Genomic DNA, 15,004 nt, shown 5'->3' with positions numbered 1-15,004 from the left:
CAGCTTGCATTGCCTGAACCAACTTTGTTCTGCGCTGAAAAGCTGTTTTCTGACATTTCAGGGTCTAACTTCAAAAATCATGCAAAACACTTCTAACACCTTCAGATATGTTTCTCTGTGTTGCAAAATAGGTTTTATTCATGCACAGACTGCAATTTTAATTTTAGACCGAGTTTCAGCTTGCATTGTCTGAACCAAGTTTGTTATGTGCTGAAACGCCTTTTTCTGACATTTCAGGCTCTAACTTCAAAAATCATGCAAAACACTTCTAACACCTTCAGATATGTTTCTCTGTGTTGCAAAATAGGTTTTATTCATGCACAGACTGCAATTTTAATTTTGGACCGAGTTTCAGCTTGCATTGCCAGAACCAAGTTTGTTAAGTGCTGAAACGCTTTTTTCTGACATTTCAGGCTCTAACTTAAAAAATCATGCAAAACACTTCTAACACCTTCAGATATGTTTCTCTGTGTTGCAAAATAGGTTTTATTCATGCACAGACTGCAAATTTAAAGTGGGACAGAGATTCAGCTTGCATTGCCTGAACCAACTTTGTTCTGCGCTGAAAAGCTGTTTTCTGACATTTCAGGCTCTAACTTCAAAAATCATGCAAAACACTTCTAACACCTTCAGATATGTTTCTCTGTGTTGCAAAATAGCTTTTATTCATGCACAGAGTGTAAATTTAAAGTGGGACAGAGATTTAGCTTGCATTGCCTGAACCAACTTTGTTCTGCGCTGAAACGCTGTTTTCTGACATTTCAGGGTCTAACTTCAAAAATCATGCAAAACACTTCTAACACCTTCAGATATGTTTCTCTGTGTTGCAAAATAGGTTTTATTCATGCACAGACTGCAATTTTCATTTTAGACCGAGTTTCAGCTTGCATTGTCTGAACCAAGTTTGTTATGTGCTGAAACGCCTTTTTCTGACATTTCAGGCTCTAACTTCAAAAATCATGCAAAACACTTCTAACACCTTCAGATATGTTTCTCTGTGTTGCAAAATAGGTTTTATTCATGCACAGACTGCAATATTAATTTTGGACCGAGTTTCAGCTTGCATTGCCATAACCAAGTTTGTTATGTGCTGAAACGCCGTTTTCTGACATTTCAGGCTCTAACTTCAAAAATCATGCAAAACACTTCTAACACCTTCAGATATGTTTCTCTGTGTTGCAAAATAGGTTTTATTCATGCACAGAGTGTAAATTTAAAGTGGGACAGAGATTCAGCTTGCATTGCCTGAACCAACTTTGTTCTGCGCTGAAAAGCTGTTTTCTGACATTTCAGGGTCTAACTTCAAAAATCATGCAAAACACTTCTAACAGCTTCAGATATGTTTCTCTGTGTTGCAAAATAGGTTTTATTCATGCACAGACTGCAATTTAAATTTTTGGCCGAGTTTAAGCTTGCATTGCCTGAACCAAGTTTGTTATGTGCTGAAACGGCGTTTTCTGACATTTCAGGCTCTAACTTCAAAAATCATGCAAAACACTTCTAACACCTTCAGATATGTTTCTCTGTGTTGCAAAATAGGTTTTATTCATGCACAGACTGCAATTTTTATTTTGGACCGAGTTTCAGCTTGCATTGCCATAACCAAGTTTGTTATGTGCTGAAACGCCGTTTTCTGACATTTCAGGCTCTAACTTCAAAAATCATGCAAAACACTTTTAACACCTTCAGATATGTTTCTCTGTGTTGCAAAATAGGTTTTATTCATGCAGAGACTGCAATTTTAATTTTGGACCGAGTTTCAGCTTGCATTGCCAGAACCAAGTTTGTTAAGTGCTGAAACGTTGTTTTCTGACATTTCAGGCTCTAACTTCAAAAATAATGCAAAACACTTCTAACACCTTCAGATATGTTTCTCTGTGTTGCAAAATAGGTTTTATTCATGCACAGACTGCAATTTTTATTTTGGACCGAGTTTCAGCTTGCATTGCCAGAACCAAGTTTGTTTAGTGCTGAAACGCTGTTTTCTGACATTTCAGGCTCTAACTTCAAAAATCATGCAAAACACTTCTAACACCTTCAGATATGTTTCTCTGTGTTGCAAAATAGGTTTTATTCATGCACAGACTGCAAATTTAAAGTGGGACAGAGATTCAGCTTGCATTGCCTGAACCAACTTTGTTCTGCGCTGAAACGCTGTTTTCTGACATTTCAGGGTCTAACTTCAAAAATCATGCAAAACACTTCTAACACCTTCAGATATGTTTCTCTGTGTTGCAAAATAGGTTTTATTCATGCACAGACTGCAATTTTAATTTTGGACCGAGTTTCAGCTTGCATTGCCAGAACCAAGTTTGTTAAGTGCTGAAACGCCGTTTTCTGACATTTCAGGCTCTAACTTCAAAAATCATGCAAAACACTTCTAACACCTTCAGATATGTTTCTCTGTGTTGCAAAATAGGTTTTATTCATGCACAGACTGCAATTTTAATTTTGGACCGAGTTTCAGCTTGCATTGCCAGAACCAAGTTTGTTAAGTGCTGAAACGTTGTTTTCTGACATTTCAGGCTCTAACTTCAAAAATAATGCAAAACACTTCTAACACCTTCAGATATGTTTCTCTGTGTTGCAAAATAGGTTTTATTCATGCACGGAGTGTAAATTTAAAGTGGGACAGAGATTCAGCTTGCATTGCCTGAACCAACTTTGTTCTGCGCTGAAAAGCTGTTTTCTGACATTTCAGGGTCTAACTTCAAAAATCATGCAAAACACTTCTAACACCTTCAGATATGTTTCTCTGTGTTGCAAAATAGGTTTTATTCATGCACAGACTGCAATTTTAATTTTAGACCGAGTTTCAGCTTGCATTGTCTGAACCAAGTTTGTTATGTGCTGAAACGCCTTTTTCTGACATTTCAGGCTCTAACTTCAAAAATCATGCAAAACACTTCTAACACCTTCAGATATGTTTCTCTGTGTTGCAAAATAGGTTTTATTCATGCACAGACTGCAAATTTAAAGTGGGACAGAGATTCAGCTTGCATTGCCTGAACCAACTTTGTTCTGCGCTGAAACGCTGTTTTCTGACATTTCAGGGTCTAACTTCAAAAATCATGCAAAACACTTCTAACACCTTCAGATATGTTTCTCTGTGTTGCAAAATAGGTTTTATTCATGCACAGACTGCAATTTTAATTTTGGACCGAGTTTCAGCTTGCATTGCCAGAACCAAGTTTGTTAAGTGCTGAAACGCCGTTTTCTGACATTTCAGGCTCTAACTTCAAAAATCATGCAAAACACTTCTAACACCTTCAGATATGTTTCTCTGTGTTGCAAAATAGGTTTTATTCATGCACAGACTGCAATTTTAATTTTGGACCGAGTTTCAGCTTGCATTGCCAGAACCAAGTTTGTTAAGTGCTGAAACGTTGTTTTCTGACATTTCAGGCTCTAACTTCAAAAATAATGCAAAACACTTCTAACACCTTCAGATATGTTTCTCTGTGTTGCAAAATAGGTTTTATTCATGCACGGAGTGTAAATTTAAAGTGGGACAGAGATTCAGCTTGCATTGCCTGAACCAACTTTGTTCTGCGCTGAAAAGCTGTTTTCTGACATTTCAGGGTCTAACTTCAAAAATCATGCAAAACACTTCTAACACCTTCAGATATGTTTCTCTGTGTTGCAAAATAGGTTTTATTCATGCACAGACTGCAATTTTAATTTTATACCGAGTTTCAGCTTGCATTGTCTGAACCAAGTTTGTTATGTGCTGAAACGCCTTTTTCTGACATTTCAGGCTCTAACTTCAAAACTCATGCAAAACACTTCTAACACCTTCAGATATGTTTCTCTGTGTTGCAAAATAGGTTTTATTCATGCACAGACTGCAATTTTAATTTTGGACCGAGTTTCAGCTTGCATTGCCAGAACCAAGTTTGTTAAGTGCTGAAACGCTGTTTTCTGACATTTCAGGCTCTAACTTAAAAAATCATGCAAAACACTTCTAACACCTTCAGATATGTTTCTCTGTGTTGAAAAATAGGTTTTATTCATGCACAGACTGCAATTTTAATTTTTGGCCGAGTTTCAGCTTGCATTGCCATAACCAAATTTGTTATGTGCTGAAACGCTGTTTTCTGACATTTCAGGCTCTAACTTCAAAAATCATGCAAAACACTTCTAACACCTTCAGATATGTTTCTCTGTGTTGCAAAATAGGTTTTATTCATGCACAGACTGCAAATTTAAAGTGGGACAGAGATTCAGCTTGCATTGCCTGAACCAACTTTGTTCTGCGCTGAAAAGCTGTTTTCTGACATTTCAGGGTCTAACTTCAAAAATCATGCAAAACACTTCTAACACCTTCAGATATGTTTCTCTGTGTTGCAAAATAGCTTTTATTCATGCACAGAGTGTAAATTTAAAGTGGGACAGAGATTTAGCTTGCATTGCCTGAACCAACTTTGTTCTGCGCTGAAACGCTGTTTTCTGACATTTCAGGGTCTAACTTCAAAAATCATGCAAAACACTTCTAACACCTTCAGATATGTTTCTCTGTGTTGCAAAATAGGTTTTATTCATGCACAGACTGCAATTTTCATTTTAGACCGAGTTTCAGCTTGCATTGTCTGAACCAAGTTTGTTATGTGCTGAAACGCCTTTTTCTGACATTTCAGGCTCTAACTTCAAAAATCATGCAAAACACTTCTAACACCTTCAGATATGTTTCTCTGTGTTGCAAAATAGGTTTTATTCATGCACAGACTGCAATATTAATTTTGGACCGAGTTTCAGCTTGCATTGCCAGAACCAAGTTTGTTAAGTGCTGAAACGCTGTTTTCTGACATTTCAGGCTTTAACTTAAAAAATCATGCAAAACACTTCTAACACCTTCAGATATGTTTCTCTGTGTTGCAAAATAGGTTTTATTCATGCACAGACTGCAATTTTAATTTTGGGCCGAGTTTCAGCTTGCATTGCCTGAACCAAGTTTGTTATGTGCTGAAACGGCGTTTTCTGACATTTCAGGCTCTAACTTCAAAAATCATGCAAAACACTTCTAACACCTTCAGATATGTTTCTCTGTGTTGCAAAATAGGTTTTATTCATGCACAGACTGCAATTTTAATTTTGGACCGAGTTTCAGCTTGCATTGCCAAAACAAGTTTGTTAAGTGCTGAAACACCGTTTTCTGACATTTCAGGCTCTAACTTCAAAAATCATGCAAAACACTTCTAACACCTTCAGATATGTTTCTCTGTGTTGCAAAATAGGTTTTATTCATGCACAGACTGCAATTTTAATTTTGGACCGAGTTTCAGCTTGCATTGCCAGAACCAAGTTTGTTAAGTGCTGAAACGCTGTTTTCTGACATTTCAGGGTCTAACTTCAAAAATCATGCAAAACACTTCTAACACCTTCAGATATGTTTCTCTGTGTTGCAAAATAGGTTTTATTCATGCACGGAGTGTAAATTTAAAGTGGGACAGAGATTCAGCTTGCATTGCCTGAACCAACTTTGTTCTGCGCTGAAAAGCTGTTTTCTGACATTTCAGGGTCTAACTTCAAAAATCATGCAAAACACTTCTAACACCTTCAGATATGTTTCTCTGTGTTGCAAAATAGGTTTTATTCATGCACAGACTGCAATTTTAATTTTAGACCGAGTTTCAGCTTGCATTGTCTGAACCAAGTTTGTTATGTGCTGAAACGCCTTTTTCTGACATTTCAGGCTCTAACTTCAAAAATCATGCAAAACACTTCTAACACCTTCAGATATGTTTCTCTGTGTTGCAAAATAGGTTTTATTCATGCACAGACTGCAAATTTAAAGTGGGACAGAGATTCAGCTTGCATTGCCTGAACCAACTTTGTTCTGCGCTGAAACGCTGTTTTCTGACATTTCAGGGTCTAACTTCAAAAATCATGCAAAACACTTCTAACACCTTCAGATATGTTTCTCTGTGTTGCAAAATAGGTTTTATTCATGCACAGACTGCAATTTTAATTTTGGACCGAGTTTCAGCTTGCATTGCCAGAACCAAGTTTGTTAAGTGCTGAAACGCCGTTTTCTGACATTTCAGGCTCTAACTTCAAAAATCATGCAAAACACTTCTAACACCTTCAGATATGTTTCTCTGTGTTGCAAAATAGGTTTTATTCATGCACAGACTGCAATTTTAATTTTGGACCGAGTTTCAGCTTGCATTGCCAGAACCAAGTTTGTTAAGTGCTGAAACGTTGTTTTCTGACATTTCAGGCTCTAACTTCAAAAATAATGCAAAACACTTCTAACACCTTCAGATATGTTTCTCTGTGTTGCAAAATAGGTTTTATTCATGCACGGAGTGCAAATTTAAAGTGGGACAGAGATTCAGCTTGCATTGCCTGAACCAACTTTGTTCTGCGCTGAAAAGCTGTTTTCTGACATTTCAGGGTCTAACTTCAAAAATCATGCAAAACACTTCTAACACCTTCAGATATGTTTCTCTGTGTTGCAAAATAGGTTTTATTCATGCACAGACTGCAATTTTAATTTTAGACCGAGTTTCAGCTTGCATTGTCTGAACCAAGTTTGTTATGTGCTGAAACGCCTTTTTCTGACATTTCAGGCTCTAACTTCAAAAATCATGCAAAACACTTCTAACACCTTCAGATATGTTTCTCTGTGTTGCAAAATAGGTTTTATTCATGCACAGACTGCAATTTTAATTTTGGACCGAGTTTCAGCTTGCATTGCCAGAACCAAGTTTGTTAAGTGCTGAAACGCTGTTTTCTGACATTTCAGGCTCTAACTTAAAAAATCATGCAAAACACTTCTAACACCTTCAGATATGTTTCTCTGTGTTGCAAAATAGGTTTTATTCATGCACAGACTGCAATTTTAATTTTTGGCCGAGTTTCAGCTTGCATTGCCATAACCAAATTTGTTATGTGCTGAAACGCTGTTTTCTGACATTTCAGGCTCTAACTTCAAAAATCATGCAAAACACTTCTAACACCTTCAGATATGTTTCTCTGTGTTGCAAAATAGGTTTTATTCATGCACAGACTGCAAATTTAAAGTGGGACAGAGATTCAGCTTGCATTGCCTGAACCAACTTTGTTCTGCGCTGAAAAGCTGTTTTCTGACATTTCAGGGTCTAACTTCAAAAATCATGCAAAACACTTCTAACACCTTCAGATATGTTTCTCTGTGTTGCAAAATAGCTTTTATTCATGCACAGAGTGTAAATTTAAAGTGGGACAGAGATTTAGCTTGCATTGCCTGAACCAACTTTGTTCTGCGCTGAAACGCTGTTTTCTGACATTTCAGGGTCTAACTTCAAAAATCATGCAAAACACTTCTAACACCTTCAGATATGTTTCTCTGTGTTGCAAAATAGGTTTTATTCATGCACAGACTGCAATTTTCATTTTAGACCGAGTTTCAGCTTGCATTGTCTGAACCAAGTTTGTTATGTGCTGAAACGCCTTTTTCTGACATTTCAGGCTCTAACTTCAAAAATCATGCAAAACACTTCTAACACCTTCAGATATGTTTCTCTGTGTTGCAAAATAGGTTTTATTCATGCACAGACTGCAATATTAATTTTGGACCGAGTTTCAGCTTGCATTGCCAGAACCAAGTTTGTTAAGTGCTGAAACGCTGTTTTCTGACATTTCAGGCTTTAACTTAAAAAATCATGCAAAACACTTCTAACACCTTCAGATATGTTTCTCTGTGTTGCAAAATAGGTTTTATTCATGCACAGACTGCAATTTTAATTTTGGGCCGAGTTTCAGCTTGCATTGCCTGAACCAAGTTTGTTATGTGCTGAAACGGCGTTTTCTGACATTTCAGGCTCTAACTTCAAAAATCATGCAAAACACTTCTAACACCTTCAGATATGTTTCTCTGTGTTGCAAAATAGGTTTTATTCATGCACAGACTGCAATTTTAATTTTGGACCGAGTTTCAGCTTGCATTGCCAAAACAAGTTTGTTAAGTGCTGAAACACCGTTTTCTGACATTTCAGGCTCTAACTTCAAAAATCATGCAAAACACTTCTAACACCTTCAGATATGTTTCTCTGTGTTGCAAAATAGGTTTTATTCATGCACAGACTGCAATTTTAATTTTGGACCGAGTTTCAGCTTGCATTGCCAGAACCAAGTTTGTTAAGTGCTGAAACGCTGTTTTCTGACATTTCAGGGTCTAACTTCAAAAATCATGCAAAACACTTCTAACACCTTCAGATATGTTTCTCTGTGTTGCAAAATAGGTTTTATTCATGCACAGAGTGTAAATTTAAAGTGGGACAGAGATTCAGCTTGCATTGCTTGAACCAACTTTGTTCTGCGCTGAAACGCTGTTTTCTGACATTTCAGGGTCTAACTTCAAAAATCATGCAAAACACTTCTAACACCTTCAGATATGTTTCTCTGTGTTGCAAAATAGGTTTTATTCATGCACAGACTGCAAATTTAAAGTGGGACAGAGATTCAGCTTGCATTGCCTGAACCAACTTTGTTCTGCGCTGAAAAGCTGTTTTCTGACATTTCAGGGTCTAACTTCAAAAATCATGCAAAACACTTCTAACAGCTTCAGATATCTTTCTCTGTGTTGCAAAATAGGTTTTATTCATGCACAGACTGCAATTTTAATTTTGGACCGAGTTTCAGCTTGCATTGCCAGAACCAAGTTTGTTAAGTGCTGAAACGCTGTTTTCTGACATTTCAGGCTCTAACTTAAAAAATCATGCAAAACACTTCTAACACCTTCAGATATGTTTCTCTGTGTTGCAAAATAGGTTTTATTCATGCACAGACTGCAATTTTAAGTTTTGGCCGAGTTTCAGCTTGCATTGCCTGAACCAAGTTTGTTATGTGCTGAAACGCTGTTTTCTGACATTTCAGGCTTTAACTTCAAAAATCATGCAAAACACTTCTAACACCTTCAGATATGTTTCTCTGTGTTGCAAAATAGGTTTTATTCATGCACAGACTGCAATTTTAATTTTGGACCGAGTTTCAGCTTGCATTGCCAGAACCAAGTTTGTTAAGTGCTGAAACGCCGTTTTCTGACATTTCAGGCTCTAACTTCAAAAATCATGCAAAACACTTCTAACACCTTCAGATATGTTTCTCTGTGTTGCAAAATAGGTTTTATTCATGCACAGACTGCAATATTAATTTTGGACCGAGTTTCAGCTTGCATTGCCAGAACCAAGTATGTTAAGTGCCGAAACGCTGTTTTCTGACATTTCAGGGTCTAACTTCAAAAATCATGCAAAACACTTCTAACAGCTTCAGATATGTTTCTCTGTGTTGCAAAATAGGTTTTATTCATGCACAGACTGCAATTTTAATTTTTGGCCGAGTTTAAGCTTGCATTGCCTGAACCAAGTTTGTTATGTGCTGAAACGGCGTTTTCTGACATTTCAGACTCTAACTTCAAAAATCATGCAAAACACTTCTAACACCTTCAGATATGTTTCTCTGTGTTGCAAAATAGGTTTTATTCATGCACAGACTGCAATTTTTATTTTGGACCGAGTTTCAGCTTGCATTGCCATAACCAAGTTTGTTATGTGCTGAAACGCCGTTTTCTGACATTTCAGGCTCTAACTTCAAAAATCATGCAAAACACTTTTAACACCTTCAGATATGTTTCTCTGTGTTGCAAAATAGGTTTTATTCATGCAGAGACTGCAATTTTAATTTTGGACCGAGTTTCAGCTTGCATTGCCAGAACCAAGTTTGTTAAGTGCTGAAACGCCGTTTTCTGACATTTCAGGCTCTAACTTCAAAAATCATGCAAAACACTTCTAACACCTTCAGATATGTTTCTCTGTGTTGCAAAATAGGTTTTATTCATGCACAGACTGCAATTTTTATTTTGGACCGAGTTTCAGCTTGCATTGCCATAACCAAGTTTGTTATGTGCTGAAACGCCGTTTTCTGACATTTCAGGCTCTAACTTCAAAAAATCATGCAAAACACTTTTAACACCTTCAGATATGTTTCTCTGTGTTGCAAAATAGGTTTTATTCATGCAGAGACTGCAATTTTAATTTTGGACCGAGTTTCAGCTTGCATTGCCAGAACCAAGTTTGTTAAGTGCTGAAACGCCGTTTTCTGACATTTCAGGCTCTAACTTCAAAAATCATGCAAAACACTTCTAACACCTTCAGATATGTTTCTCTGTGTTGCAAAATAGGTTTTATTCATGCACAGACTGCAATTTTAATTTTGGGCCGAGTTTCAGCTTGCATTGCCTGAACCAAGTTTGTTATGTGCTGAAACGCTGTTTTCTGACATTTCAGGCTTTAACTTAAAAAATCATGCAAAACACTTCTAACACCTTCAGATATGTTTCTCTGTGTTGCAAAATAGGTTTTATTCATGCACAGACTGCAATTTTAATTTTGGGCCGAGTTTCAGCTTGCATTGCCTGAACCAAGTTTGTTATGTGCTGAAACGGCGTTTTCTGACATTTCAGGCTCTAACTTCAAAAATCATGCAAAACACTTCTAACACCTTCAGATATGTTTCTCTGTGTTGCAAAATAGGTTTTATTCATGCACAGACTGCAATTTTAATTTTGGACCGAGTTTCAGCTTGCATTGCCAGAACCAAGTTTGTTAAGTGCTGAAACGCCGTTTTCTGACATTTCAGGCTCTAACTTCAAAAATCATGCAAAACACTTCTAACACCTTCAGATATGTTTCTCTGTGTTGCAAAATAGGTTTTATTCATGCACAGACTGCAATTTTAATTTTGGACCGAGTTTCAGCTTGCATTGCCAGAACCAAGTTTGTTAAGTGCTGAAACGCCGTTTTCTGACATTTCAGGCTCTAACTTCAAAAATCATGCAAAACACTTCTAACACCTTCAGATATGTTTCTCTGTGTTGCAAAATAGGTTTTATTCATGCACAGACTGCAATTTTAATTTTATACCGAGTTTCAGCTTGCATTGCCAGAACCAAGTTTGTTTAGTGCTGAAACGCTGTTTTCTGACATTTCAGGCTCTAACTTCAAAAATCATGCAAAACACTTCTAACACCTTCAGATATGTTTCTCTGTGTTGCAAAATAGGTTTTATTCATGCACAGACTGCAAATTTAAAGTGGGACAGAGATTCAGCTTGCATTGCCTGAACCAACTTTGTTCTGCGCTGAAACGCTGTTTTCTGACATTTCAGGGTCTAACTTCAAAAATCATGCAAAACACTTCTAACACCTTCAGATATGTTTCTCTGTGTTGCAAAATAGGTTTTATTCATGCACAGACTGCAATTTTAATTTTGGACCGAGTTTCAGCTTGCATTGCCAGAACCAAGTTTGTTAAGTGCTGAAACGCCGTTTTCTGACATTTCAGGCTCTAACTTCAAAAATCATGCAAAACACTTCTAACACCTTCAGATATGTTTCTCTGTGTTGCAAAATAGGTTTTATTCATGGACAGACTGCAATTTTAATTTTGGACCGAGTTTCAGCTTGCATTGCCATAACCAAGTTTGTTAAGTGCTGAAACGTTGTTTTCTGACATTTCAGGCTCTAACTTCAAAAATAATGCAAAACACTTCTAACACCTTCAGATATGTTTCTCTGTGTTGCAAAATAGGTTTTATTCATGCACAGACTGCAATTTTTATTTTGGACCGAGTTTCAGCTTGCATTGCCATAACCAAGTTTGTTATGTGCTGAAACGCCGTTTTCTGACATTTCAGGCTCTAACTTCAAAAATCATGCAAAACACTTTTAACACCTTCAGATATGTTTCTCTGTGTTGCAAAATAGGTTTTATTCATGCACAGACTGCAATTTTAATTTTGGACCGAGTTTCAGCTTGCATTGCCAGAACCAAGTTTGTTTAGTGCTGAAACGCTGTTTTCTGACATTTCAGGCTCTAACTTCAAAAATCATGCAAAACACTTCTAACACCTTCAGATATGTTTCTCTGTGTTGCAAAATAGGTTTTATTCATGCACAGACTGCAAATTTAAAGTGGGACAGAGATTCAGCTTGCATTGCCTGAACCAACTTTGTTCTGCGCTGAAACGCTGTTTTCTGACATTTCAGGCTCTAACTTCAAAAATCATGCAAAACACTTCTAACACCTTCAGATATGTTTCTCTGTGTTGCAAAATAGGTTTTATTCATGCACAGACTGCAATTTTAATTTTGGACCGAGTTTCAGCTTGCATTGCCAGAACCAAGTTTGTTAAGTGCTGAAACGCCGTTTTCTGACATTTCAGGCTCTAACTTCAAAAATCATGCAAAACACTTCTAACACCTTCAGATATGTTTCTCTGTGTTGCAAAATAGGTTTTATTCATGCACAGACTGCAATTTTAATTTTATACCGAGTTTCAGCTTGCATTGCCAGAACCAAGTTTGTTTAGTGCTGAAACGCTGTTTTCTGACATTTCAGGCTCTAACTTCAAAAATCATGCAAAACACTTCTAACACCTTCAGATATGTTTCTCTGTGTTGCAAAATAGGTTTTATTCATGCACAGACTGCAAATTTAAAGTGGGACAGAGATTCAGCTTGCATTGCCTGAACCAACTTTGTTCTGCGCTGAAACGCTGTTTTCTGACATTTCAGGGTCTAACTTCAAAAATCATGCAAAACACTTCTAACACCTTCAGATATGTTTCTCTGTGTTGCAAAATAGGTTTTATTCATGCACAGACTGCAATTTTAATTTTGGACCGAGTTTCAGCTTGCATTGCCAGAACCAAGTTTGTTAAGTGCTGAAACGCCGTTTTCTGACATTTCAGGCTCTAACTTCAAAAATCATGCAAAACACTTCTAACACCTTCAGATATGTTTCTCTGTGTTGCAAAATAGGTTTTATTCATGCACAGACTGCAATTTTAATTTTGGACCGAGTTTCAGCTTGCATTGCCATAACCAAGTTTGTTAAGTGCTGAAACGTTGTTTTCTGACATTTCAGGCTCTAACTTCAAAAATAATGCAAAACACTTCTAACACCTTCAGATATGTTTCTCTGTGTTGCAAAATAGGTTTTATTCATGCACAGACTGCAATTTTTATTTTGGACCGAGTTTCAGCTTGCATTGCCATAACCAAGTTTGTTATGTGCTGAAACGCCGTTTTCTGACATTTCAGGCTCTAACTTCAAAAATCATGCAAAACACTTTTAACACCTTCAGATATGTTTCTCTGTGTTGCAAAATAGGTTTTATTCATGCACAGACTGCAATTTTAATTTTGGACCGAGTTTCAGCTTGCATTGCCAGAACCAAGTTTGTTTAGTGCTGAAACGCTGTTTTCTGACATTTCAGGCTCTAACTTCAAAAATCATGCAAAACACTTCTAACACCTTCAGATATGTTTCTCTGTGTTGCAAAATAGGTTTTATTCATGCACAGACTGCAAATTTAAAGTGGGACAGAGATTCAGCTTGCATTGCCTGAACCAACTTTGTTCTGCGCTGAAACGCTGTTTTCTGACATTTCAGGGTCTAACTTCAAAAATCATGCAAAACACTTCTAACACCTTCAGATATGTTTCTCTGTGTTGCAAAATAGGTTTTATTCATGCACAGACTGCAATTTTAATTTTGGACCGAGTTTCAGCTTGCATTGCCAGAACCAAGTTTGTTAAGTGCTGAAACGCCGTTTTCTGACATTTCAGGCTCTAACTTCAAAAATCATGCAAAACACTTCTAACACCTTCAGATATGTTTCTCTGTGTTGCAAAATAGGTTTTATTCATGCACAGACTGCAATTTTAATTTTGGACCGAGTTTCAGCTTGCATTGCCAGAACCAAGTTTGTTAAGTGCTGAAACGTTGTTTTCTGACATTTCAGGCTCTAACTTCAAAAATAATGCAAAACACTTCTAACACCTTCAGATATGTTTCTCTGTGTTGCAAAATAGGTTTTATTCATGCACGGAGTGTAAATTTAAAGTGGGACAGAGATTCAGCTTGCATTGCCTGAACCAACTTTGTTCTGCGCTGAAAAGCTGTTTTCTGACATTTCAGGGTCTAACTTCAAAAATCATGCAAAACACTTCTAACACCTTCAGATATGTTTCTCTGTGTTGCAAAATAGGTTTTATTCATGCACAGACTGCAATTTTAATTTTAGACCGAGTTTCAGCTTGCATTGTCTGAACCAAGTTTGTTATGTGCTGAAACGCCTTTTTCTGACATTTCAGGCTCTAACTTCAAAAATCATGCAAAACACTTCTAACACCTTCAGATATGTTTCTCTGTGTTGCAAAATAGGTTTTATTCATGCACAGACTGCAAATTTAAAGTGGGACAGAGATTCAGCTTGCATTGCCTGAACCAACTTTGTTCTGCGCTGAAACGCTGTTTTCTGACATTTCAGGGTCTAACTTCAAAAATCATGCAAAACACTTCTAACACCTTCAGATATGTTTCTCTGTGTTGCAAAATAGGTTTTATTCATGCACAGACTGCAATTTTAATTTTGGACCGAGTTTCAGCTTGCATTGCCAGAACCAAGTTTGTTAAGTGCTGAAACGCCGTTTTCTGACATTTCAGGCTCTAACTTCAAAAATCATGCAAAACACTTCTAACACCTTCAGATATGTTTCTCTGTGTTGCAAAATAGGTTTTATTCATGCACAGACTGCAATTTTAATTTTGGACCGAGTTTCAGCTTGCATTGCCAGAACCAAGTTTGTTAAGTGCTGAAACGTTGTTTTCTGACATTTCAGGCTCTAACTTCAAAAAAAATGCAAAACACTTCTAACACCTTCAGATATGTTTCTCTGTGTTGCAAAATAGGTTTTATTCATGCACAGACTGCAAATTTAAAGTGGGACAGAGATTCAGCTTGCATTGCCTGAACCAACTTTGTTCTGCGCTGAAACGCTGTTTTCTGACATTTCAGGGTCTAACTTCAAAAATCATGCAAAACACTTCTAACACCTTCAGATATGTTTCTCTGTGTTGCAAAATAGGTTTTATTCATGCACAGACTGCAATTTTAATTTTGGACCGAGTTTCAGCTTGCATTGCCAGAACCAAGTTTGTTAAGTGCTGAAACGCCG

The sequence above is a fragment of the Garra rufa genome, chromosome 4 (assembly GCF_049309525.1).
Source record: "Garra rufa chromosome 4, GarRuf1.0, whole genome shotgun sequence".
Taxonomy (NCBI): domain Eukaryota; kingdom Metazoa; phylum Chordata; class Actinopteri; order Cypriniformes; family Cyprinidae; genus Garra; species Garra rufa.
This window is presented reverse-complemented; position numbering follows the sequence as displayed.